The sequence below is a fragment of the Diorhabda carinulata genome, chromosome 3 (genome assembly GCF_026250575.1).
Source record: "Diorhabda carinulata isolate Delta chromosome 3, icDioCari1.1, whole genome shotgun sequence".
Classification (NCBI taxonomy): Eukaryota; Metazoa; Arthropoda; class Insecta; order Coleoptera; family Chrysomelidae; genus Diorhabda; species Diorhabda carinulata.
Window position 1 is genome coordinate 36,186,948 of NC_079462.1, and position 27,374 is coordinate 36,214,321.

At 27.6% G+C, this 27,374-nt stretch overlaps 1 protein-coding gene and 1 long non-coding RNA gene across 2 annotated transcripts in view; one reads left to right on the top strand and one right to left on the bottom strand.

Moving 5' to 3' along the window:
- Positions 1–5,662, bottom strand: part of LOC130891351 (anillin-like) — a 24,591-nt gene extending 18,929 nt beyond the window's left edge. Inside the window, exon 1 of the mRNA XM_057796004.1 lies at positions 4,216–5,662. The gene's annotated coding sequence lies outside the window, so the exon portion shown is untranslated. The remainder of the gene's footprint in view (positions 1–4,215) is intronic.
- On the top strand, positions 2,911–27,374 carry LOC130891353 (uncharacterized). Its single transcript, XR_009058887.1, has 2 exons — positions 2,911–3,423; positions 27,139–27,374. It is a non-coding gene; the product is annotated as an uncharacterized LOC130891353 (long non-coding RNA).

Below are 27,374 nucleotides of genomic sequence, written 5' to 3' on the forward strand. Positions count from 1 at the left end.
GCAAACGGTGGAAATGAGTTGTCGAGGTGTCGAAATTTGCTTAGGAGTATCGTAAGATACCAAAATTTCATCCCCTATGACTATTCGAAATATAGGTTTTCATTGCAACTTGAAAAAGAACATACATTGTGGATGTACCTCGTATGAAGAAAATACTAAAATCATTTATTAAAACTTTTTATTCAAATTTTTATAAAATTTTCGATCCGAATTATTGCATCAAATTTTGTTTGAAATGATTTTTTTTGTTATTTATTGAGTGAGCAGAAGTTTGATCAGATGTTGTTGGTTTTTGTGTTTTTTGGAATTCTAAGAATATTTTGTTGAGATTAATACACTCACAGATTTTAATTATTGAGGAAAAATAGTTTGAATTTATTTTTGAATAACTTTTTTAACATTCATAAAGTTTTAACAAACATCCAATTAAACTTAAAAAACAATGTTTTCGAAATCTTTAGGGATCTTTTAAAATATAAAGTTAAATTTGAATATTTTATTTATTGTTCTTAATCTCGATAGAATTGATCATGTTGTGATTAGAATTTCGTTATCGCATGGTTATGTGATAACAAATCATTTTACGCTCTAAACTATAAACTTAAATATTTTCATAAGTAAGTCAAATTATTATTTTTTTTTATAATTTTACCAAATGTTATTATTGAAAAGTAATGATAAAATTAGTATCCAAGCAAGATTTATACTCAAAGATCGTAAAATTAAACCTCATTTTCTCAGTTGTTTCAAAAAATTACTCAAGGATTTTTATAATCTGAATGAATTCCTTTTCACTGATTAGTAATTTTAGCCATCATATGTTCAGAAAAACAATGGTTATTCTATAAGAAATTCTTAAGGTGTAGGTTGTATGTTCAGAAATGGTTATTCTATAAGAAATTGTTATGGTGAAGGTAGAGTGTTTATAATTCAATATTTTTAATTGTTTACAATGGATTCTGGTGTGTTTATTTTAGAAATCTTTCGTTTATATTATATTCTGTTAGTGACCATTATTAGACCTTTTTTTGTTAAAAGTATCCTTCATTTATTTTTCTACATTGGTTATCGAGAATTTACAAGAGGTATAATATATTTGAAAAACAAACTGTGCGGTGCAGTTTAGAAACCCTTTTTATCTGTTTGTAGAAAAGTTTGTTTACATTATATCGAGGGTTTAATACCGATAACGAAAAATGACCGTGCAGCCCCTTCTTGGATGCCTTTGTCTTTGTTGGAAGAATTTCTTATTTACTTACTTGGAACTTGGAATAAATTTCAGTAACATTGTTTCAAATTCTACAATCCTTAATTAATATAAAAATTTTCATGTACCTGTAATCACTAATGAAAGAACGAATTCGAAAAACGAAGGTATGTCGTAAAACATTAAAAGTATACAGATTCCCAAAAGGAAATTACTATTATTTGCTGCCCTAACCTCTACTTATATAGTCATTTAATAATATTAAGTTATTGTGAATTGTAATAATTAAATCTATGCCATGTTTTATTGTATGTATTATATCTATTATCATTAATTATTTAAAACTTCCTTAGAAATATTAAAAATATATCTTGCTTTATATTGCTTTATTTATTTTTTCTTTGAAAACACTATTTTATTCAATATGGAAATTATATAACAAAACATGTAATATTTAATTACTTATTATTTAATAAATCACAACTTTACATCTTTTCAGTTCATTGACCCCTTTCGAATTCTTTGGGAATGTCTAGACTCGTTTTTGACTTGCGCACTGTGAATGTTGAAGTCACAAGCTTTGAACAATGCATTTAATTATTTAAATAATGAAACTTTGACAGTATTACAAATTCGGGCAGACATATTTGATGCTAAATTTTCTATTCGTAAAATTTCGTGTAATTTTGTTTTCGATTGTGAAGTGAAAACTATTTTCTTATTGATATAGGTAAGATATAATTGTCTTTATGTAATAATTAACGAGATTTGTCCAATTAAAGTTTCCAGAAAAATGAACGAATTCAGTGTATTACATTTTAAGGAAAGCTTAGGTTTTATTAATTTTTTTTTAATATTGTCAAAGTAATTAAAATTAAGCATTTTCTTCAGATAATTTGAAATTGTGTGAATCATTAATTTACTTATAAACATTAAACAAACGATAATCTAAAATATAGATATCCTTGTCTGTCTAGACAGCATGTCGGCCATCTTTGTAGGTCGATGCAATTATTGTTCACGTCAAATCTTTTCAACTGTAATGTGTTTTTTCGTATAAAAATATATATAGATATTAATATTAAAATACCTTATTTCGATTGTAGTACAAAATAGTTCTTACTAGATAAATAAAATACAGAGATACCGAATCTGTTTAATAACGACAAAAAAATCTTTCGATTTCTAGTTTTAAAAATGTGACTAATGTTGAAAATTTTTATTGGAAACTTTGGAAATTTTCAGTATATCGATAAAAAATAGTTTTTATTTTAAAATTTTCGTGAAACGGATTGAAAATAAACAATAAAAGAATTTTCCGTGTTTCAATACAATATTGTGTGGTGAAAATCATGGATACCCAGAAAATTCTTAACTACCAAGATGGTCATTTCCTCATTTGTGAACTGGTGAGTGATTTTTTGTCTTATTAATTTGATTTTAAATTTACCACCTTAAATATTTCTTGTCATTTGGTCTCAGATTATGAAGTGAAAACTATTTTCTTTTATATATCGGTAATATGCGGCCATTCTTTTGGAACTTCGAAATTTCAAGCGCATTAAACTGGGGATCTTTTAATAAAACAAACTTAATCTAATCGTTTTTCACATATTTTTTTTTTATTGATAGATACTCAATACATAATTATAATTTTCAGTATATCGATAGAAAAGTTTTTATTTTAAAATTTTCGTGAAACGGATTGATGTTCGTATTCGTGGCGTGTTTACAATAATCCGATAAAGAATTTTCCGTGTTTTAATACAAAATTGTGTGGTGGAAATCATGGATACCCGGAAAATTCTTAACTACCAAGATGGTAATTTCCTCATTTGTGAATTGGTGAGTGATTTTTTGTCTTTTTATTTGATTTTAAATTCACTACCTAAAATATTTCTTCTCATTTGGTCTCAGATTATGGAGTGAAAACTATTTTCTTTTATATATCGGTAATATGCGGCCATTCTTTTGGAACTTTGAAATACATAATTAGCTAAAGGGTTGTTACTAAACTAATAATTGAGTTTTCTGTTTCATAGAAGACTTTCCAAGTGAGTCTTCGCTTCTACTTATAGGTTCATCCAATTCCTTACTTGATGACTCCTGAGTGTGTATTTCCTGATTTTGAATATCAGATGACATCCCATTACTGGTAGGAGCAGTGCTATTACTGGCTGACCGGCCCTCCATGTCTGCAACTTCAACATCGGAAGGTATAAGTATATTATTATCTTCAGTATACTTCTCAATAAAAGTTATATCTCTACTTTTTACTACTTTATGTGTTAAAGGATTTATTAATCGATATCCTTTGGAATTTTCACAATAACCTACCATCAACATTTTCTAAGATTTTTTATCCCATTTTTGACGTTTTTCTTTTGGTATGTATCATAGCAACAGAACCAAAAATCTTTAAATGAGATAAATTGGGTTTTTTACCTTTCCACAGTTCATAAGGTGTTTTACCTTCCAAAGCCTTTGTAGGAGATCTATTTACAATATACGCAGCAGTTGCCAAAGCTTCAGCCCATAGTTTCTTCTCCAGGTTGGCATAAAACAACATACACCTTGCTCGCTCCACTAGTGTTCTGTTCATTCGTTCTGCCAAGCCATTGTGCTCTGGAGTATACGAAGTAGATGTCTGATAAATTATACCATGATTGGTTAAAAATTTCTCCAAATTGTTATTACAGTACTCTTTACCATTATCTGTGCGTAACTTTTTAATTTTACAATTCAATTCATTCTCTACTTTTGACTTGAAATTTTTGAACGTACCAGGTACACTCATTTTATCTTTAAGAAAGTACAATGTACCATTCGTGTGTAGTCATCAATGAAAGTTATAAAATATTTCTTACCTCCATATGAAATATTTTCCATAGGGCCACATAAATCAGAATGTATTAGTACAAGTGGTCTTACTGCTCTTGAACCTACATTTTTAAATGGTAACCGAGCATGTTTTCCCTCGCAACAATAAATACATGTGATCACATTACCTTTGTCTGAAGTCAAAGCACACCTTCAACACAATTTGGCAGTTTCTTAATATCTGAAAAATTCAAGTGTCCCATTCGCAGATGCCACAGATAAGTGTCATTAGAATTCATAGTTATTCATGTCATTGAAGTTAGATGAACCTCTTCTCCACTTATGTTCATAACGTATAGGTTATTTTTTAATACTGCATTACAGATAACCTTTCCTTTAGCATACTGAATGCCACATCCCTTGTCATAAAATATAACATTATGCCCTTTCTTCACGATTGTGCTGACTGAAAGGAGATTGCCAGCTAAACCAGGAACAAACAGTACATTTTTAACTTGTATTTTATCTTTCTGATTTATTTGAATGTCCACACATCCAACTCCTTTTACAGTTAATGGCTCTCTGTTTGCCACAGTAACACTTTTCACAGTTGGCTCAGTGACATTATACAACCAGTCATCTCTGCAAGTCATGTGCAAAGATGCTCCTGAGTCTATTAGCCATTTATCACTCACATTTTGTTTAACAGTTACTGGGAAAGCAGCTACAAAACTTGAACCTTCTCCTTTATTTGCTAACTTCTTTGGTTGTTTGCATAGTTTAGCAAAATGACCATATTTATTGCAATTATAGCATTTTGGTCCTCTGTTTTTAACTTGCTGAGTATTACTTCTGGATTTCTTATAATTTGTATAAAAGACTGTTGACTTTGATGTACTAATTTATTGTATTAACTTAGACTTAACTGAATCAACACTTATTTTAATGCCCGAGCTTTCAAGCTCCATAATCATGGGCTTGTATTCATCTGGTAAGCCTGTCAGCATCAAAGTACCAACCCATTCATCGTTTACGTCAAAATCAATGTTACACAGCTTGTGAGCAGTATTCATGATCTTGCTCACATATTCTTCAACACTATTACTAGATTCCAATGTAGTATTTAGTATTTATCAAGTCTTTTAGTAAGCCAACTCTTCGTGTGAGTCCTTTATCATCAAAAGCTTGTTATAAACATTCCCATACCTCTTTTTCAGTTGAACAATCTTGAACATGAACATAATTTTGAGGGTCCAGAAGTAGAATCAACTTGGCTTTGGCCTTTACATCCTTACTTGCTTCAATTGGTTTGTTATCAGACGGTTCGATACAACACCACAAATCCTCATGCTGTAAATATATTTTCATAGTGAATTTCCAAGTGGTAAAATTTTCTCTTCCGACTAGTTTTTCCAAATTAGACAAATTTGAACCCATTTTGAAGATGAAGTTTTATAACTTCCAAATTACTTAACTTAATTTTAACAGTTGTATAATCACTTCCTTCAGTCTTCTGTTATTTCCACAGAACCACGCTCTGCTACAATAAAGAAAAATACGTGGTTTGAAAATAATAACTGATATGATTTTCAGAACAAACAATTTATTGTAATTTCAGTCTTAACATAAAAGAGCAAGATTGATTAGATCTATTGACAGACGTCAACTTACATTAACTACATTTGACAGTTAAATAAAAATTGGTTGCATTCCATATATTCTTTTTATTGAAATTTCTCTTGTTTAATTTTTCTTGGAAATTTCCTTTCGGTGTGCAAGAGTGCGACAAATTTTTCATTTATTTTGAACAGTAGGATGATAAATGAAATTATTTTATAAATTCAAAAGATGCCAGATCTGAAGACTAGGACGGTCATTCGTATTATGCTTTTGGAATACCAAAGTTTGCTTTGCAGCTTTCATACTCTTAACTTTTGACGGTTTATTTTTAAAAATTTTGCATTTGAAGTTCTTCAAATAAAAAAAAAGTTCAAAAATTTGAGATATGGAAATTTCTGTGGTGACTTCCTTCTACGTATCTATTTAACCGAGTAACGAAATCAATAGTATTTACTCGGGACATAAATTAGCGAATTGAGTCACTTATTCTATTTACAAAAAATCCAAAACATGAATTTGGTTTAGATATTTAGTACTAGCGGCGCTATCTATGTACAGAAGCTCATACTGAGCTCATTTCAATATTAGTTTCTACTAATTCGTATGTCTCAGCTCTTGACTTTTTGTCACCTATTTACAAAACTGGAAGGAAGATGGCGTCCGTTATTTTCACACCAATTTATTTTTTTATTAAGACCAAATTGAATCCCATACTCTTCGAATAGTGGTTGAAGGTCGAATGCCCAATAGTGACATCTCTTATTGAATAGCTCGGTTCCATAAATTTTGAGTATTAATTTCATTAGGAAACATTGTTTGTTAAATGTTTAGTTCTCTTTGTTTCCACTATAAAATTATATTGATATACAGGGTGCGCCAATTTTGTTAAAAAGTTGAGTATTAGGGGGTCGTTTTAATACGTATCAAAAACATTTTTTTATTAGTTGTATTTGAGGTCCATATTTTGAAATAATCTTATCTGTAACTTATTGTAATTTAAGAAAAAGAATTTAACTGACTTTCTTAATAAGATGCATTATCATCGTAGTCGATTAAATTGTAATTATTTGTTATTTTATATACAAAGTGAGCCCAAAATTGAAATTCTCATTATATTTCTTCTTTCGAATGTATCACACTGTAATTTATCTTCGTGTAAATTTTTTTAGTATTCTCTATACGTTAAATTTATAAGAAAATTGCTAAAATTTATTGTAAACCCTAATTATTACCATTTCTTCAAAAAATGTGGTCAATCCGGTATACTATAAAGGGCTCCTATCTATCAATTTAATATGTTTGGTTTGTAAAGGGGTTGGAACAATCTGTATAATTCGGGATAATTTCAAAATATAATTTTTAATGACATCAACTATTATTTGGTACACTTTGTGTAACTCTTTCAAGATCTATATTATGTTAAAAGACAAAAATAAATAACTAGATAAAAAAAACTTTTATACACGAATTGGTAAAATTAATTTGATATCATGATATATCAGAATCTTTTTAGAATGGTTCAATCATTAGTTAAAGATCGTCTATTTGGTTTAATTGATTATTTTGGGGACGTCCTGTAGATAAGTTTAGATTGTAAACGTGATTGATGTTTAAATAGCTACGAAAGTGAATATTTTTTATATCTCAAATACAGAAGACTCACCCTATATATATAATCTATTTTGCAAAATAATTACAAAAAAATGTGTTCGTAAGAACGGAATTTTTTTTTGGAAAACTACTAGAAAACATATGTATGATTGATATTTTTCTAATATTATATCGTAAAATACAAATAGTTGAGAAAAACCCTGTATATCATAATTGGTAAAAAAAATTTGGTAAAAATAATTTCAGAAATAAAAAATGTGGTCCTCGCAATAACAAAAAATCTTAAAACTTTTAGTTGTAAACAACAACAACAATCAAGTTTTGAAACAAAAAAGAAATTTTTTGTATAATTGGAATTCGGAAGCGAACAGCATTTTATTTTAAAATATAGTTTTATTGAGAATGATTTTGTATAATTTTGTAGGAATTTTGATTTGAGAATCGCAAATTTAGTGAAAAAGTAATTTTCCGTGAGAAATTTTCTTGTTATATTTTGTTGAAAACCACGAAGGCGAATTCGACAAATGTGATTACTTGGGTGATTTTTTACTTTTTTGCTTACAACACGGATATTTTTTGTGAAGTTCATTTTGAAAATTTGATTTTATTGATATAATTTTCATTTATAACTAACTCACTCAAGTCGAATAAATTACAACATCTTGGGTAATATAACTTTGAATTTATAATACCGGGTACCATCTAAAAATTGTGGACTTGATATTTACGAGGCGGAAAATTTTAGTGTCTGACTGATTTAAGAAGTAATAAAAGTTTTTTTCTGAATATATTGTTACATAATTATCGTAAGATACCAAAATCTCATCCCCTATGACTATTCGAAATATAGGTTTTTATTGCAACTTAGAAAAGAAACTTACATTTTGGAAGTACCTCGTATGAAGGAAATACTAAAATCAGTTATTAAAACTTTTTATTCAAATTTTTCTGAAATTTTCAGTCCGAATTAATTTATATTTTTTTATATCAAATTTTGATTGAAATGATTTTTTTTGTTATTTATTGAGTGAGCAGAACTTTGATCAGATGTTGGTTTTTGTGTTTTTGGGAATTCTAAGATTATTTTGTTGAGATTAATACAGTTACAGATTTTAATTATTGAAGAAAAATAGATTGAATTTATTTTTGAATAACTTTTTTAACATTCAGAAAGTTTTAACAAACATCCAATTATATTTACTAAACAATGTTTTCGAAATCTTTAGGGATCTTTTGAAATGTGAAGTTAAATTTAAATATTTCATTTGAGCATAAAATTCATAATTCACTCGTGTTTAAAGCAAGTTTATTCTCTAAATTATTACTCAGATTACTCAGAATATGTCGCAAATTTGGACTACTCCCATAGATTCAAACAGAAGATTGTTAATATTTATGACCAACGCTAATTTTTCTCATTATATGATACTGATCAAATAACATCTTGACGTTGTTATTTTAGATTGATTAATTCTTTTCAGCGTTTACTGTAACATATTTAAGTCCAGTAAATAAATGATGAATAATTATGATGATAATCATATGATAGAATTGCTCGAATACACCTCAAATTCACTTTGATTCGAAATAGTAGTACATGGATCCTTCTGATCAATATAAATGATAATTAGATAATTAACTAACTTGAAAATGTGATTTCCATTCAAATGACTTTCTGAGTAATCTGTTGAGATTTTCCCAAACTTTGAAGAATTTTCGGTATCGATTTCGGTGTGTCGCGTATCGATTTTAAGTGATGGAAATCATGGAAATGGAAAATGGATATGGGGGCATTCCTATGTGGACAAAGTTATGTGAGTACAAATCATTTTACGTATCAAATTAACTTCCTAACTCTGAATCATAAACTTCAATAATATTTGCATAGTAAGTCAAATTACTAATTTTTTTTTTATAATTTTAACATCTTCAAACATTATTATTGAAAAGTAATGAACGCTCTGAATAATTAGTATCCAAGCAAGATTTATACTCAAAGATCGTAAAATTAAACCTCATTTTGGAAAATTTTCTCAATTGTTTCAAAAAATTGTTTCAAAGGATTTTTATAATCTGAGTGAATTCCTTCTTACTGATTAGTAATTTTAGCCATCATATGTTCAGAAAAACAATGGTTATTCTATAAGAAATTCTTAAGGTGTAGGTAGATTGTTTAGAATTCAATGTTTTTAATGGTTTACTACTATGGAGTCTGGTATGTTTATTTTAGAAATCTTTTATCATTTATGAACCATCATTACACCCTTTTTTTTGTTAAAAGTATCCTTCATTTATTTTTCTACATTGGTTATCGAGAATTTACAAGAGGTATAAAATATTTGAAAAACAACACGTGCGGTGCAGTTTAGGAACACTTTTTATCTGTTTGTAGAATAGTTTGTTTACATTATATCGAGGGTTTAATACCGATAACGAAAAATGACCGTGCAGCCCCTTTTGGATGCCTTTGTCTTTGTTGGAAGGATTGTGTGTTTACATTTCAATCTTATTTTTGGCATTTATGAGATTATGTTCAACAGAATTGTTGAAGAGATAAGGACCATCCTACACTATGAGAAATTTTAAAATCGCAGTATTCTAGATACATACTCGTAATAATACCAAAATAACTATACATGTTGAGGGTTTATTACTAATAAACGAAAATTGCCCCTGAAGCACCTTCTTAGATGTCTTTGTTTTTGTTGAAAGAATTTCTTGTTTATTTTACATTTCGAATTTATTTTTGATATTCATAGGAAATATAACGTTCAATAGAATCTTTTTGATATTTGGAGATGAGGACCACCCTACACCAAGATAACACAAATGTTTTGATTCATATGCAGCTATTCTTATGATATTCCTGAGAAACATAACGTTTAATAGAATATTTTCTGATATTGTTTATCTAATTTGGGGATGGCGACCACCCCCCATCCATGGGAAATTTTCAATTCACAGTATTTTCGATAAACAATCAAAAATAATACCAAGATAACAAAAATGTTTTGATTTATATGCAGCCATTCTTTTGAAACTTGAAATTGTTTTAGTCAGTAACATTGTTCTAAATTCTACGTTTTTTAATTAAGAAACAATCTCATGTACCTGTAATCACTCATGAAATTACTAATTCCAAAAACGAAGATATGTCGTAACACATTAAAAGTATACAGATTCCCAAAAGAAAATTACTATTGTCTGCTGCCCATAAATTCTACTTATATAGCCTTTTAATAATATTAAGTTATTGTGAATTGTAATAATTAAATCTATGCCATATTTTATTGTATGTATTATATCTATTATCATTAATTATTTAAAACTTTCTTAGAAATATTATTAAAAATATATCTTGCTTTATATTGCTTTATTTATTTCATCTTTGAAAACACTATTTTATTCAATATGGAAATTATATAACAAAATATGTAATATTTAATTACTTATTATTTAATAAATCAAAACTTTACATCTTCTTAGTTCTTTGGCACCTTTCGAATTCTTTGTGAATGTCTAGACTTGTTTTTGACTTGCGCACTGTGAATGTTGAAGTCACAAGCTTTAAACAATGAATTTAATTATTTAGATAATGAAACTTTGACAGTATTACAAATTCGGGCAGACATATTTGATGCTAAATTTTCTATTCGTAAAATTTCGTGTAATTTTGTTTTCGATTGTGAAGTGAAAACTATTTTCTTATTGATATAGGTAAGATATAATTCTCTTTATGTAAAAATTAACGAGATTTGTCCAATTAAGTTTCCAGGAAAATGAACGATTTCAGTGTACTACATTTTAAGGAATGCTAAGGTTTTATTATTTTTTTTTAATATTTGAACTTGTGTAAATCATTGATTTACTTATGAACATTAAATAAACGATTATCTAAAATATAGCATCAAAAAGTTCGTTTATCCTTGTCTGTCTAGACAGCTTATCGGCCATCTTTGTAAGTCGACGCAATTATTGTTCACGCCAAATCTTTTCAACTGTAATGTGTTTTTTCATATAAAAATATATATAGATATTAATATTAAAATACCTTATTTCGATTGTAGTACAAAATAGTTATTATTAGATAAATAAAATACAGAGATACCAGATCTGTTTAATAACGACAAAAAAAATCTTTCGATTTCTAGTTTTAAAAATGTGACTAATGTTGAAAATTTTTAATGGAAACTTTGGAAATTTTCAGTATATCGATAGAAAATAGTTTTTAATTCAAAATTTTCGTGAAACGGATTGAAAATAAACATTAAAAGTTATTTGTTTTTCTTTGATGTTCGTATTCGTGGCGTGGCGTGGCTTTGTTATTGACTACCAATGTTGACATCAATAAGTTTAAACAATTCATTTTTTTATTTAAATAGTGAAATTTTGACATTGTTATTAATTCGGGCAGACATCTAAATTTTCTATTAGTCAAATTTCGTGTAATTTCATTTTAGATTGTTAAGTAAAAACTATTTTCTTATTGATATAGGTAAGATATAATAATTCTCTCTATGTAAAATCAACAAGAATTATCCATCTAAAGTTTGTGTGAATTCAGTTAATTACATTTTATCGAAAGCTACGATTTTATTTATTTATTTTTTACATATAATAATAATAATAATTTATACATGGAGTAACAGTTTAGAAATATGACTTATATATAATTATTTGTGGAAAATAAATATAGGTTAGAAAATGATAATGTAACAATGGTTATACGATATTAGAATAAATTAGAAAATATGTAGGTTATTTAGATTTACAGGGCGACGAGAACTTTTGGAATGGTTGAAAATAATGAATGTTATTTGTACTAGAAGTAATCTCGAAACAAAAATTCTTGTATATCGCAGCATTCAACTTCTAATTGTTGTTCACACAAGAACACTTTGTATTCGAAGAGTGGTGAATTTAGGTTTCATCTATATTTAATCGAAATATCTTTTTCTTTTGAGTATATTCAAAATTATAAAACAAGTTGTCCAAGTATCAAGACATGGCAATATCAAAATTTATTTTTGTTAAAATTTGTAAATAAATTAGTTTATATTTCATATTAATAATTTATAAAAAATGTCGTAGGCTTCTATAGTTATAGTCCATTACGCCCTTTCGAAAAAATATTCTCACATCTGTGAACAAGATGTTTTATTTCTGTAGTAGTAGGTAGTAAAGATATGGATTTTTCCAATAAGACCCATTCAAAATGTACAGATAACAAAATAATAAAGTAATAAATATTATGGGTTCGGACCGTTTTACATTTTGTACAGAGCTGACCAAAAGAAAATAGTTCACTATCATATTTGGCAAGCTTGATTATCAAATTTTGAGGAAATGCTGATATTTTTACCGTCTCTCCAAAATAATATATGTCTCAAAAATTCTTCTCTAATTTATAATTGTTTTCTTGTTAAACTCTAAGTTTGTTTAAACTTGTAAAAACAATATGTTAATTAATCAAGTTTCGAGGATTCACAAACTGGAGATCTTTTGAGTGGTTTAATAAAGCATCTTCTTCTTCCATTCAAATCCAATTTAGAGAAAATCGTTGATTATATTATTGCAGCTATGTTACAAAGTGGGGGTGTTTATTTTGGAGGAAATAGAGATCATTTTTTTAATAACCATCATTTTGTATTAGTGCGGAATCAATTATTTGTACACACTTTTTATTTACTGAAAACAATATAGAAATAATCTCAAATCATTCTGTAAGATAAATACACGGAGAAAATATGACTTTCCAATGAAACAGTTACTGTTAGAAATTATCTCTTCATTTAATAAACTTTTTGTCATCACCCCTTCATTTGTTTAGAATCGCTTCTCACATTTTATACACAAAAAATTCTTTTCCCTTCTTATCAATCGAATAACTAAAGCATTTTTCTTCATATTTGTATAAAAATTGATTGATTCTAAAATAATAATTTAATTTTCTTACGAATTTTCAACAAAGTTGAGTGTTATTTACTCGACATCGCAATATTTATTCTCCAAAATGCAAATTCTAACAAGTATATAAAGAATTTCGAATGCAGATCGATAGTAATCGGAAAAAGAATATAAAAGCCCACCAAGTTCGATAACTACAAAACATTACTTTTGAATAAACTGTACCAAAAAAAATTTCTGGGTTCCAAATATTTTAATTCTGGTATGTTTATGTTAGAAATCTTTTATGAACCATTATTAGACCCTTTTTTGTTGTTGAAAGTATCCTTTATTTATTTTTTGTACATTGGTTATCGAGAATTTACAAGAGGTATAAAATATTTGAAAAACAACACGTGCGGTTCAGTTCTAGAACACTTTTTATCAGTTTGTAGAATAGTTTGTTTACATTATATCGAAGGTTTAATACCGATAACAAAAAATGACCGTGCAGACCCTTCTTGGATGCCTTTGTCTTTGTTCGAAGAATTTCTTGTTTACCTAACATTTGGAATATATATTTTTTTATATATATGAAATAACGTTCGGCTGAATCCTTTGTGAATGTTTGTCTAATTTGGGTAGGAGGACCACTCCAAATATGGGAAATTTTAAAATCACATTATTCTAGATACATACTCGTAATAATACCAAAATAACTATACATGTTGAGAGTTTAATACCGATAACGAAAATTGAACGTACAGCCACTTTTTAGACGACTTCATCTTTGTCGGAAGAATTTCTTATTTACTTCACATTTCGAATTTATTTTTGATATTTATAGGAAATATATTTGGGGATGAGAACCACCCTACACTATAGGAACTGTAAATATTAAAATCACAGAATTCTCGATATCAAGATAACAAAAATATTTTGTTTTGTACTTTATACATATGCAGCTATTTTTCTGAACTTCAAATAAATCTTAATAACATTATTTTAAATTCTACGTTCTTCAATTAATAAACATTTTCATATGCCTACCTGTAATCAATAATAAAATTACTAATTAAAAAACGTAGATATGGCGTAAGGAAAAATAACGTTCACTACGATTCTCTCTAATTGTTTTATTCAATTTGGAGTTAAGGACCACCTTACACTATGAGAAATTTCCAGTATTCTCGATAATTAATTGAAATAATACAATATATATTGAGGGTTTATTACTGGAAACTCCGAAAAATTATACGTGCATGGTCCTTCTTACTTACCTTTGTCTTTGTTTGAAGAATTTTTTATTTACTTTACATTTGGAATCGATTTTTGATATTCTTAGGAAATATAACGTTCAATAGGATGAGGACCACCCTACATTATGCGAAGTTTTAAAATCACAGAATTCTCAATATCAAGATAACAAAAATGTTTTGATTTGGTCTTTATACATATGCAGCTAATTTTTTGGAACTTGGAATAAATTTCAGTAACATTGTTTCAAATTCTACGATCCTCAATTAATAAGAAAATTTTCATGTACCTGTAATAACTAATGAAAGTACTAATTCGAAAAACGAAGTTATGTCGTAAAACATTAAGAGTATACAGATTCCCAAAAGGAAATTACTATTATTTGCTGCCTACAACCTATATTTATATAGTCATTTAATAATATTAAGTTATTGTGAATTGTAATAATTAAATCCATATTATAATTAAAGCCATATTTTATTGTATGTATTATATCTATTATCAATAATTATTTAAAACTTTCTTAGAAATATTATTAAAAATATATCTTGCTTTATATTGCTTTATTTATTTTATCTTTGAAAACACTATTTTATTCAATATGGAAATTACATAACAAAATATGTAATATTTAATTACTTATTATTTAATAAATAAAAACTTTACACCTTCTCAGATCATTGTCCCATTTCGAATTCTTTGCGAATGTCTAGACTTGTTTTTGACCTGCGCACTGTGAATGTTGAAGTCACAAGCTTTAAACAATGCATTTAATTATTGAGATAATGAAACTTTGACAGTATTACAAATTCGGGCAGACATATTTGATGCTAAATTTTCTAATCGTAAAATTTCGTGTAATTTTGCGATTGTGAAGTGAAAACTATTTTCTTATTGATATAGGTAAGATATAATTCTCTCAATGTAAAAATTAACGAGATTTATCCAGTTAAGTTTCCAGGGAAATAAACGATTTCAGTGTATTACATTTTATGGAAAGCTAAGGTTTTATAATTTTTTTTTTAATATTTTCAAAGTAATAAAAATTAAGCATTTTCTACAGATAATTTGAACTTGTGTAAATCATTGATTTACTTATGAACATTAAATAAACGATTATCTAAAATATAGCATCAAAAAGTTCGTTTATCCTTGTCTGTCTAGACAGCTTATCGGCCATCTTTGTAAGTCGACGCAATTATTGTTCACGCCAAATCTTTTCAACTGTAATGTGTTTTTTCATATAAAAATATATATAGATATTAATATTAAAATACCTTATTTCGATTGTAGTACAAAATAGTTATTATTAGATAAATAAAATACAGAGATACCCGGATCTGTTTAATAACGACAAAAAAATCTTTCGATTTCTAGTTTTAAAAATGTGACTAATGTTGAAAATTTTTATTGGAAACTTTGGAAATTTTCAGTATATCGATAAAAAATAGTTTTTATTTTAAAATTTTCGTGAAACGGATTGAAAATAAACAATAAAAGAATTTTCCGTGTTTCAATACAATATTGTGTGGTGAAAATCATGGATACCCAGAAAATTCTTAACTACCAAGATGGTCATTTCCTCATTTGTGAACTGGTGAGTGATTTTTTGTCTTATTAATTTGATTTTAAATTTACTACCTTAAATATTTCTTGTCATTTGGTCTCAGATTATGAAGTGAAAACTATTTTCTTTTATATATCGGTAATATGCGGCCATTCTTTTGGAACTTCGAAATTTCAAGCGCATTAAACTGGGGATCTTTTAATAAAACAAACTTAATCTAATCGTTTTTCACATATTTTTTTTTGATTGATAGATACTCAATACATAATTAGCTAAAGAGTTGTTACTAATCTAATAATTGAGTTTTCTGTTTCATAGAAAATTTTCCAAGTGAAGGTTTCAAATATTTTTTTTCTGGTATTTTTTCGTCTTTTCAATAATTGGTAGGTATAGGAAAGAGAAGATAATTTGTTGTTTGAATTTAGTGCTTTGCTGCTTCAATATCTTTGTTCTTTCAAATAGAAAAAATTTTGAGCTAATGAAATTATCAAGAATGTTTTTCAGGTGACTGATTTGCAATTTGAAAACTGTTCAGTCAAAACTTTCAATATTCACTTTTCAATTATTTAATTTCTTGTATGAGCTTCTCGGGGTACAATAATTCGTAGGTAGGTGGAAGATATTTTTTAGATTTGATATTTCAATATCTTCCGAGGGATTGTTATTCTATTTTTAAAATCTTATGTTTATTTTATGGTCCAAATGTAATATTTATGATCGATATTTTGATAAATTGTGGAACCTTCTCAGACCCTTTCTTTATCCTTCCTAGAATTTAGTTTTTTTTTGCTACATTTGATATATCAAGAATATAAATGTGTTATTGAAAAATAACCCTCTACTACCTACTTTTTATTTGTTCCAATGATCTATAGTGAAATTAGGTATTATATATCTTTGAAAACCAACCACCCTTTTTTTGTTTATTTAAGCAAACTGATATACCTCTTCTAGATGTTTCCTTTTGTTATTCATATTCTAAATGTATCCAAAATTTAGCTCTTGATAAAGGCTTTATTTATTACTGCGTAGAAAATGAAACAGAAATTTTTGAACTTGAAATAAATTTAACACTATATAAATTCTACGATGTTTCTTTACTTAATAAACATTTTCATGTACCTACTTGTAATCACTAATGAAATGACTAATTCTAAAAACGAATACGTAGAATATGTATATTTTTATTTGGCAAATAGGATGTCCCGAAAGTAATGGAACATAACAAATATATGATAAATTTTTTAGACGAAATGTTCTATTTGTTCAAATTTTCAACTCGACATGAAAAGTATGAGTCAGTTTTGTGTAAATTACCATGTGTCTAGGTTTTGCTAAAATGTTTTATTTTATTGTTTCAAGTACTTCTAATCTACATATATTAATAATAATAATGTATAGGAGATGATTGTTTGTATAAAAGTAAGATGGATTTTAGTGATGAAACATTATTTTCACTCCACCTTTTTTTTGGAGATATCACAACTACAATGTTGAGATCTTAAATTGAGTTTTTTTTTTTATTTCAAATTTCAGTAGGCAGAGAAATTTCGTGCAATCGTTAAGATATTATCACCCGGACAATAGTAACTTTTAGTTTCTTTATTATCAAATTTGTATTTATGCTTCTCTCAGAATCTATAGTTTCGAAAAGAAAAGAAAAGAATTGTTTCAAATAAAACGGCGTTTTAAGTATTTTTTATTTTATTATACTATAGGGTGATATATCTATAGAAGTTAGTTGATACATGGCAAATTAAACCTCAGTTATTTTCATAGTTATCATTGAAATATTTTCATTTTTGTATAATTGTGTGTAATGAAAATTTTTGTCTTTTTTTATGATGATGATGATGTTTATATTGTACTTATTGTCAAATAATAATGAGGACGAAATTATGAAATTATTGAAATTTCTCTTGTTTTATTTTTCTTGGAAATTTCCTTTCGGCGTGCAAGAGTGTGAGGAATTTTTCACTTATTTCAAACTATACGATGATAAATGAAATCATATTATAAATTCAAAAGATGCCAGATCTGAAGACTAGGACGATTATTCGTATTATGCTTTTGGAATACCAAAGTTTGCTTTGCAGCTTTCATACCCTCTACTTTTGACGGTTTATTTTTAAAAATTTTGCATTTGAAGTTCTTCAAATAAAAAAAAGTTCAAAAAATTGAGATATAGAAATTTCTGTGGTGACTTCCTTCTACTTACCTACCGAGTAACGAAATACTCGCGAATGGATTTGCAAAATGGAAAGGGGCACAAATTAGCAAATTGCGTCACTTATTTTATTTACAAAAACTCCAAAACATGAATTTGATTTAGATTTTTAGTACTAGCAGCGCTATCTATGTACAGAAGCTCATACTGAACTCATTTCAATATTAGTTTCTACTATTTCGTATGTCTCAGCTCTTGACTTTTTGTCACTAATTTATAAAACTGAAAGGAAGATGGCGTCCGTTATTTTCACACCAATTTATTTTTTTATTAAGACCAAAGTTGTGTTAGAGTGAAGAAACATATTTTTATAGAATAATGTGTCCACCATCACGGAAATATGAATGGAAACTTCTAAAAAATTGAATCCCATACTCTTCGAACAGTGGTTGAAGGTCGAATGCCCAATAGTGACATCTCTTATGGAATAGCCCGGCTCCATAAATTTTGAGTATTAGTTTCATTGGGAAACATTGTTTGTTAAATGTTTAGTTCTCTTTGTTTCCATTATAAAATTATATTGATATACAGGGTGCGCCAATTTTGTTGAAAAGTTGAGTATTAGGGGGTCGTTTTAATACGTATCAAAAACATTTTTTTATTAGTTTTATTTGAGGTCCATATTTTGAAATTATCTTGAATGCTTTAAACATAATTTTTTGAAAATGAGATTAAAATTTTTTGAGTACTTTGAGAGTTGTATACAAATTTATATGAGAGGTAGGTAAATGAAAGAGCCCTCTGTAACTTATTGTAAGTTAAGTAAAAGAATTTAACTGACTTTCTTGATAAGATGCAATATCATCGTAGTCGATTAAATTGTAATTATTTGTTATTTTATATACAAAGTGAGCCTAAAATTGAAATTCTTATATTATTTCTTCTTTCGAATGTATCACACGGTAATTTATCTTCGTGTAAATTTTTTTTAGTATTCCCTATACGTAAACTTATAAGTAAATTGCTCAAATTTATTGTAAACCGTAATTATTACCATTTCTTCAAAAAATGTGATCAATCCGGTATACTATACAGGAGCTCCCATCCTACAAAATAATATGTTTGGTTTGTAAAGGAGTTGCAACATTCTGTATAGTTCGAGATAATTTCAAAATATGATTTTTAATGACCACAACTATTTTTTGGTACACTCTGTGTAACTCTTTCAATATCTATATTATGTTAAAAGACAAAAATAAATAACTAGATATAAAAAGGTTTTATACATGAATTGGTAAAATTACTTTGATATCATGAGATATCAATATCCTTTTAGAATGGTTCAATAATTAGTTAAAGATCGTCTATTTGGTTTGATTGATTATCCTGTAGATAAGTTTAGATTGTAACCGTGATGTTCAAATAGCTACGAAAATGATTTTTTTTATATCTCAAATATAGAACACTCACCCTATATATATAATCTACTTTGCAAGGCATTTACAAAAAAATGTGTTTGTAAGAACGGATTTTTTTTTGGAAAACATATCTATGATTGATATTTTTCTAATATTATATCGTAAAATACAAATATAAAATACTTGAGAAAAACCCTGTATATCATAATTGGTAAAAAAATTTCTGTTAAATAACAAAAAATAAAAAAAAATAACTTTTAGTTGTAAAAAAACTAATAAAATCAAGTTTTGAAACAAAAAAGGAATTTTTTGTATAATTGGAATTCGGAAGCGAACAGCATTTTATTTTAAAATATAGTTTTATTGAGAATGATTTTGTATAATTTTGTAGGAATTTTGATTTGAGAATCGCAAATTTAGTGAAAAAGTAATTTTCCGTGAGAAATTTTCTTGTTATATTTTGTTGAAAACCACGAAGGCGAATTCGACAAATGTGATTACTTGGGTGATTTTTTACTTTTTTGCTTACAACACGGATATTTTTTGTGAAGTTCATTTTGAAAATTTGATTTTATTGATATAATTTTCATTTATAACTAACTCACTCAAGTCGAATAAATTACAACATCTTGGGTAATATAACTTTGAATTTATAATACCGGGTACCATCTAAAAATTGTGGACTTGATATTTACGAGGCGGAAAATTTTAGTGTCTGACTGATTTAAGAAGTAATAAAAGTTTTTTTCTGAATATATTGTTACATAATTTTCATTTATTATACATATACAGGGGCAATCTGTTTATAAATATAGTGTTTGATTGAATGGTTTGACGTGAATAAATAAAGGGGACCACAATCTATTTGCATAATTTTTTTGTACTTTTTTAATTGCAAGGGTATTTAGAAAAAATATTACAATTCATGTTTTTGTTTAAGGTGTTGGTGCGCGATTATACGCGAAATTTTAACCCGTTAACGAAACAAAAGGTAAATGTAGTGCACGTTCCATAATGCGGTTTGCCAAAAAGTAGTTGATTGTTGGATAAATAACAAAAAAAATGGTTTTCCATTTTTCATAACAAATATTTCAAACGACATATTTTACGTTTCTACTTGGTACTGCTAGATAATTCAATTCATTTAAACGTACGATGAAATTTTCCAATATTTTAAATCAAAAAAATTTTTCTCCATCCATTATTCCAAAATTTATGCTGAGAAATTGACATTTTTCCCAAAAATTGAATGTAACACAATTTCAATATGATATACGAGGTATATCCACAAAGAAAGTTCCATTTGGTTATAAAAGAACATACGTGCAGGTCAAAAAACATATTTTTCATGCTGTTAACCTAATTTTTTATGTAGTTTCGAAAATTTTTTAAACACTTGTTTTTGTATGCCTCCTCCATGTTCTTCCGGCTCGTTTCAACTATGAGCGAGAGATTTCAGGTATAAGAAGAGATGAAAGTCGGTAGGAGTGAGGTCCGAGCTATACGGAGGATGATCAAACACACCCCAGCCAAATTCTTGGAGCGGTTTTTTTGTCACGTCACAGTGTGAGATGGGGCATTATCGTGAAAACAAAAACAAAAACCATTTGACATGTAATCCTCGGAGTTTGCCCTGTTTCTTAATTTCTACGCATGTGCCTAAATCAAACGGCAAAACGTCGGAGCAAACGGTGGAAATGAGTTGTCGAGGTGTCGAAATTTGCTTAGGGGTATCGTAAGATACCAAAATTTCATCCCCTATGACTATTCGAAATATAGGTTTTCATTGCGACTTAGAAAAGGAACTTACATTGTGGATGTACCTCGTATGAAGGAAATACTAAAATCAGTTATTAAAACTTTGTATTCAAATTTTTCTAGAAATTTTGATCCGAATTATTGCATCAAATTTTGATTGAAATGATTTTTTTTGTTACTTATTGAGTGAGCAGAACTTTGATCAGATGTTGTTGGTTTTTGTGTTTTTGGGAATTCTAAGAATATTTTGTTGAGATTAATACAGTTACAGATTTTAATTATTGAAGAAAAATAGATTGAATTTATTTTTGAATAACTTTTTTAACATTCAGAAAGTTTTAACAAACATCCAAATTTCGACTACTCCCTTAGATCCAAACAGAAGATTGTTAATATTTATGACCAAAGCTAATTTTTCTTATTATATGATACTGATCAAATAAAATCTTGACGTTGTTATTTTGGATTGATCAATTCTTTTCAGCGTTTACTGTAACATATTTAAGTCCAGTAAATATTTGATGAATAATTATGATGATAATCATATGATAGAATTGCTCGAATACACCTCAAATTCACTTTGATTCGAAATAGTAGTACATGGATCCTTCTGATCAATATAAATGATAATTAGATAATTAACTAACTTGAAAATGTGATTTCCATTCAAATGACTTTCTGAGTAATCTGTTGAGATTTTCCTAAACTTTAAAGACAAATCTGTTGGGTTAATGAGATGATTGTGTGATGAATGTCATAAATGAGGCAGGCAACCGCCGCGATATGGAAAAGTGATTCGTAATTTTCGGTATCGGTTTCGGTGTGCCGCGATTCGATTTTAAGTGATGGAAAATGGATATGGGGGCATTCCTATATAGACAAAGTTATGTGAGTACAAACGATTTTACGTATCAAATTAACTTCCTAACTCTGAATCATAAACTTTCTATAATATTTGCATAGTAAGTCAAATTACTAATTTTTTTTATAATTTTACCATCTTCAAACATTATTATTGAAAAGTAATGAACGCTCTGTATAATTAGTAACCAAGCAAGATTTATACTCAAAGATCTTAAAATTAAACCTCATTTTGGAAAATTTTCTCAATTTTTTCAAAAATTTACTCAAGGATTTTTATAATCTGAATGAATTCTTTTTTACTGATTAGTAATTTTAGCCATCATATGTTCAGAAAAACAATGGTTATTGTATAAGAAATTTTTATAGTGAAGGTAGATTGTTTAGAATTCAATGTTTTTAATGGTTTACTACTATGGAGTCTGGTATGTTTATTTTAGATATATTTTACGGACCATCATTACACCCTTTTTTTGTTAAAAGTATCCTTCATTTATTTTTCTACATTGGTTATCGAGAATTTACAAGAGGTATAATATATTTGAAAAACAACACGTGCGGTGCAGTTTAGGAACCTTTTTTATCTGTTTGTAGAATAGTTTGTTTACATTATATCGAAGGTTTAATACCGATAACAAAAAATGACCGTGCAGACCCTTCTTGGATGCCTTTGTCTTTGTTCGAAGAATTGTGTATTTACATTTCAATCTTATTTTTGGCATTTATGAGATTACGTTCAACAGAATTGTTAAAGAGATAAGGACCACCCTACACTACGGGAAATTTTAAAATCGCAGTATTCTAGATACATACTCATAATAATACCAAAATAACTATACATGTTGAGGGTTTATTACTAATAAACGAAAATTGACCGTGAAGCACCTTCTGATATGTCTTTGTTTTTGTTGAAAGAATTTCTTGTTCACTTAATATTTGGAATATATATATTTTTTATATATATATGAGATGACGTTCAACAGAATCCTTTCAGGATGTTTATTTAACTTGGAGATAAGGACCACCCTACACTATGAGAAATTTTGAAATCACTGTATTCTACATAAATAATCGGGGAAATTTTCAATTCACAGTATTCTCTATAAACAATCAAAAATAATACCAAGTTAACAAAAATGTTTTGATTCATATGCAGCCATTCTTTTGAAGCTTGAAATTGTTTTAGTCAGTAACATTGTTCTAAATTCTACGTTTTTTAATTAAGAAACATTATCATGTACCTGTAATCACTCATGAAATTACTATTTCCAAAAACGAAGATATATCGTAGGAAAATTAAAAGTATATACATTGTGTTTTAAAAAGAAATTACTATTCTATGCTGCTCAAAACATTTCCTCATATAGCCATTTAATAGTTATAAGTATTAATTATCACTAATTATTTAAAACGTCGTTTGAAATATTATTTAAGAAATCTCTTGCTTTATATTTATTAATGATTATTATAATAAATTAGAAAATATGTAGGTTATTTAGATTTACAGGGAGACGAGAAAATTTGGAATGGTTGAAAATAATGAATGTTATTTGTACTAGAAGTAATCTCGAAACAAAAATTTTTGTATATTTCAGCATTGAACTTCTAATTATTGTCCATACAAGGACACTCTGTATTCAAAGAGTGGAACATATCAGCTAAACAACTATTCGAATATTTCTATTAATGAAAATTCGGTTTCATCACACCTCGTTTCTTTCTTCTTTAATATTGGACATATTCCACCACCTCTTAGCTGTACTACTGCACCACACATTGATATGTCTTTATTGTTGTTTCCTTCACGAGATCCACAATGTTCTTCCTGTTCCATTCAAAATTCCTTCAAAGTATTTAGCCCATCTTTCAATTTTTGTTGTGAATCAATTAAGGACTCTTCTCTCGTTTTTCCCTGATATAAGGTACTCTGTAATTACCTAACTGTGTCCTCTCGTGATTTTTTTGTTCTATTGGTAAAAATTTCTCAATTCTTTGTTTTTAAACTTGATGGTAAATGAAACTTTTCTCAGAGTTGACTTTAGTTTCCGTGTAAAATTCAAAAATGTGATTCATATGTTTCATTTGTTCAACTAATTTTGGTATATACCGTATTATGAATAAACTTTGAATTTGTGCACAGTTTGTTTACTAGAAACAACTGAATTGTAACATGTAACTTACCCTATACACATGATCTGCTGTCCAAAATATCCATGTCAAATCAAATTAATTGTCAATAAATCAATAATAAAAGTATTCTTATTACGATCAAGTAATGCTATTTCTCAATAATCCTTAATAAAAGTCTTGTACATTTTTTTCAAAAATACACGTTTCAGAGTTTGCAAAAATACCCAAACTTATTTTTAGTATACCGATAGATTCGTTCTATCGATGTCGGTATTTAGTTAAAAGAATTTAATATTTTATGATGGACTTCCTTTTTATTATTTTGAGGGATTGCAGCTTTATTATACTTTTATTGTTGCCGAAATGTAAAATTATGTATTTTCTAGAAACATCACGTTCGATGGAACCTTTTTGATCCTTTCATGTTTATTATTTTACAAAATTTTATATCCTCTCAATCGTTATTTAAGAACGATAACCGCCCGATACTAATGTGTCTAAATTTTACATTCACCAAGTAAATAATATCTTTATTTGAAATTACTTGTAATCATTAATTGAAAATAAGGCTTTAAAACAAAGTAGTAGGAAAAACTAAGATATGAAAGTACAATCAATTCTGATAAAGTTTGATATAAAGCGGGGTTTCCTCAAAATTCCTGAATTATTATGGAGGTGTATCTTTATATGGAAAATAACCATTTTCTTCTCTATAATTTGAATGTAAATTCACTTATAAAAACTGAAACACGCGGTAGCGCTAAAAACAAATTTGATGTAATCTTAGTGGTAATCAACTAAAACGAGCTTCACGGAAAATTCCCGTTTATGAATTTTCCGAAAATTGTTACAGATAGTTTCCAATATACGTGTCCATACCATATTTTCGTAAGTTTTTGAAAGAAAAATAGAAAGATAGGAACGAGGACCACATGATATTTTTAAAAAATTTTCCAATCACAGCATAAATATTACACTGTCATTCTTTTACTATTATGTTTTGAAATATAATTGCTAATCATCCTGTATATACGGCAACACCAATGTTGCTTTTCGTGCTCCATTCTCTCAATTTTTTCAAAAAATCATTCAAGATGTATTATAATATGAAATCCTATTCACTGATTAGTAATTTTAGCCAATAGTTATATGTTCAGGAAAACAATGGTTATTCTATAAGAAATTTTTATAGTGAAGTTAAATTATTTCAAATATTCAAGATTCCTTCGGACAATTTCAAATATCAATTAATTCTATAACTCTATTTGGATTGCAACAACATTCTTTTATGTAAAACTTTCATACGAACTTTCTGCAGTAGCTTTCATATTTTCAATGTTACTGCAAAGCGTTATCATTTGAAAAATACAGTAAAAAAATTTCATTTGCAATAGAATACCAAGAAAGGATTTAAATATTTATAATCTCTACACCAAATTAAATTTTTACATATTATAAAGGCAAAATAAAAATTTGAGATACCCATCCCATCAACAGTTTGACAAAAGTTCAATTTTGGGAAATGAAAGTTCAGTTAGTTTCGTAGTTTTCATTGAAATGATTTCATTTGTGTTACTTATTAGGTGTATATTGAGAATGCTTATTATTTTCTAATGATTATGATGTTTATATTGTATCCAGGATTTTCTTATTGTAATAACCAAGAACCAATTATAATTTTTCTTGTTTTATTTATCATGGAAATTTCCTTTCGGCGAGCGAGCAAGAGCGGGACGAATTTTTCACTTATTTTAAACTACACGATGATAAATGAAATTATATTATAATTTCATAAGATGCCAGATCTGAAGGCTAGGAAGGTTATTCGTATTATGCTTTTGGAATACAAAGTTTTCTTTCCAGCTTCCACAGCTTTAAGTTTTGACGGTTTATTTTTCACAATTTTGGATTTTCTTAATTTAATAACCACAAACCAATTACCTATTATGAGAAGTTTAAAGAAATAATGAAATAATTTTTGGTTTAGATTTTTAGCACTAGCAACGCCATCTTTACAGAGAAGCTCATACTGAGCTTATTTTAATATTAATATCTACTATTTCGTATGTCTCGACTCTCGACTTTTCGTCACCTATTTACAAAACTGGAAGGAAGATGGCGTCCGCTATTTTCACACTAATTTATTTTTTCATTAAAACTAAAGTTGTATCGAAGTGTAGAAACATATTTTTTATTGAGTTAATGATTTAATTATGAAGAAAATGTAAATAGAAAAGTCTAAAAATTGAAAAACACTCTTCGAACTGTTGATGATGGTCGAATACCCAATAGCGCCACCTCTTATTGAAAAGTTGTATTTCATTACTTTTCAGTAATAATTTCAGTAGAAAACATTTTTTTTAAGTGCCTACTTCTCTTTGTATCTGATATAAAATTATATTGATATACAGGGTGTGCCAATGCAGCTAAAAATTTGAATATTAGGGGTTCATTTTAAAACGTATCAAAAACATTTTTTATTAGATGTCTTTGAGGTCCATAATTTGAAATTATTTCGAACAAGCGAAACATAATTATAAAAACATGAGGATGAGGTTTTTTTTAGTTCTTTGAGAGGTGTGGGTAAATTTATATGATAATCGTAGGTAAATAAAAGAACGCTCTGTAATTAATTCAACTAGATATTACAACAAAAACTCTAATGACAAAATGTAATGTCTATCAAAATAGATTAAATAAATTGCTTAACGGAAATTTTGAAAAAAAAAACATAATATCTATGTATTATAATTATTTGATTTCGTATTAACGCTCAGGTTATTTTTCAAACAATTTTAAAAAATGTAAGATTTGAATTTATTTTTTTTTGTTTTAGGTGTTTGTGCGCGATTCGACGCGAAATTTTAACCCGTTAACGAAACGAAAAATATATAGTGTGCGAATCGATAAAGCGGTTTGCCAAAAGGAAGGTGATTGTTGAATAAATAACAATAAAACATATTTCTTCAATTTTTGTAACAAATATGTATTTTAAATTACAAATATATGTGTTTCTAAAATGGAAATGCTGCTGCATGAGGAATATATGAATACATGTAAAATTCTATTTTC